Below are 2605 nucleotides of genomic sequence, written 5' to 3' on the forward strand. Positions count from 1 at the left end.
CAGAGTCAGGGGGATTGAATTTCACCCTGCAAGCCACGGGCAGCCACTGAAGGGCAGACTTAGACCGAATAAAGCTCCCTCAGGCTGCAGTGGGAAAGAGACAGGAGGCCAGGAGGCAAGAAAGGAGGCTGCTGCAATGTGCAGGTGTGGGATGACAGAGATGCCGAGCAGAGGGAAGAAGATCTGAAAAATGTCCACAGATAACACAGGGGCTCCTACTAAGTGATCCTGGATGGCAGCAAAGGGCTGAGGCCCCCTGAGGATAACTCATGTCCTCAGCTGCCTCTACCGGCAGGTCCACTCTCAATGGCCTTGTGTAGGTAGTGTGGGCACCAGCCAATCCTTATGCTCAGTGAAGACAGTCTATTTGGATGCCTGTGGGTCCTAAGCCACTGCTTTTGTGGGGTGTTAAGTCTCCATGGAGTGAGGCTTCAGTCCTGGGGCCACTAGCCAAGGGAGGGCATACCCCTCTCCCCATGTGGGAAAAGGATAGTTCAGGAAGTCTAGGTCTCTCAAACCCTGCATGTTCCTAAGAAAGACCTGACTTCAGGAATGGCCCTTGGCAAACTCCTGGGGGATGAGCTCTGAGTCTCTGGAATATTTTGCCTCATAAGAGTGTTTTTGTATGCCTAAAGCCTTGGGCCATGTGTTACCAGTTTGATCAGATAGTTTATGCTAACATAAAGAACATAACATAACATTTGTGGTGAGCACCTGTTTTGCTCTGGGGGCTGAGGTCTGAGTTGCTGAGGTCAGCCACACAGCATAGCATGCCTGCATGACAGATCCCCCCAATAAAAACCCTGGACTCTAAGGCTTGGGTGAACTTCCTTGGCTGGCAACCCTTTGCATATGTTCTCACACACTGCCACCAGAAGAATTAAGTATATCCCCATCAGCTCTACTGGGAAGGACACCTGGAAGCTTGCACCTGGTTTCTCCTGGACTTCGCCCCATATGCCTTTTTCCTTTGCTGATTTTAATCCATATCCTTTTACTGTAATAAATCCTAACCATGAGTAAAACAGCTTTCCTGAATCCTGTGAGTTCCTCTAACAAATCGCAGAGACTGACGGTGGTCTTGGGTACCCCAACACACTCTACCCTGGGGTGACAGCAGAAGAGACAGCACACAGCCCAAACCCGGTATTTCACCCCAGAGTAGGCAACTTTAGAGTCAGGTTCTGCAAAAACAAGCTAAGTGGGACATTTCGTGTACTGCACAGAGTGGGCAAGAATGCCTGAAACATGGAGAGGGTATTTTCCAGCTTCTCTGCAATCCAAGTTCACCCTGCTGTTCTCCCTGTGGCCTCTAGGAGCTTGCTTTGATTCTGACCTCTATTATACAACAAAACACTTCACCTTTTCGTTTTCAGCCTTTGCAAAAAGCCTAGTTTCCTCCCTCCACCCTTCCAGTTTGTTTCTTTTGCCAGATAGTTGTGTCAAAATTGGACCCATAACTGTAGGCAATTTCCAGATTCTGCAAAACAGAATTTGCCCTGAACAACAGATGTGAGAATCTACAGTATGCCCTAGAAATGTAATACATCACTGTGGTGTAAATTTATAGGTTATTCAAATAACGTGCTGTGATACAACAGGGAAATTAAGCTTCTCAGCAATGGGTATGATCTACAGCCAGGAAATCTAAGGTTCAATTTTATGTGAATAGAAGTTATTGGTGTGCAATCTTCCCCTTCACTTTACCACTTGGTCAGTTTGTTTACAGAACATGATATATCACTAATGAGTGGTATCCACCTCCTCTTCACATTTATCCAAAGAAGGATATAGATTAACAGGTATTTCTGCTCAACTTGGAGTCCAAGCCCATTCTTGGTATCAACTCGAAGCCTAGGCACTAGGAACTTTTTATGAAGTTCAGTTAAACTAATGACTTTTTGGAACACATCCTTGTACATATTTGTAAAGCCACTCTGAGTCTCTCCATGCTCTGCCACATCCTGGTTTTGCTTTCCCTTTATTATCTCCTACTCTCCAGTACACTGGGGCCCTCAGTTCAGCACCTACATCAGTGGCAAGCAAGACAGGAGATTCTTCACTTGTTTATGACCTTGTATGAGGCAGGGCTCCATGTGGAAAACAGAAATCTGGGTATTGTAAGCAGAAAGGAATTTTTAAAAAAGATTTTACTTATTTGACACAGAGAGAGAGAGAGGGCACAAGCAGGGGGAGCGGGAGAGGTAGAAGCAGACTCCCCACTGAGCAGGGAGCCTGATGTGGGGCTCCATCCGAACGCAGATGCTTAACTGATTGAGCCACCCAGGTGCCCCGCAGAAAGGAATTTAACACAGGAAATGAGGTGGTAGCAAGTTACTGGAAGGGCTGGAGATGTGGATTCTAGGCTGGGTTCCAGAAAACCAGCACTAGACCTGTAGAGTTCAAGTCTGCACTGCCATGCCTCCTAACCAAGGATCCACATCCTCTGCTACCTCCTCCACAACCACCTCCATGCACCAGAAAGCTAGAGACTGACACTGCCGCAGGACTCCCCTCTGTCCTTGACCTTGCTCAGCAACAACAACCAATGGAGGAAGAAGACAGCCCCACCCTCGCAATTCAAATCCTGCTTCTGCATTGTAAG

This window comes from Mirounga leonina, unplaced genomic scaffold (genome assembly GCF_011800145.1).
Source record: "Mirounga leonina isolate KUSES-001 unplaced genomic scaffold, KU_Mleo_1.0 Mir_507, whole genome shotgun sequence".
Classification (NCBI taxonomy): Eukaryota; Metazoa; Chordata; class Mammalia; order Carnivora; family Phocidae; genus Mirounga; species Mirounga leonina.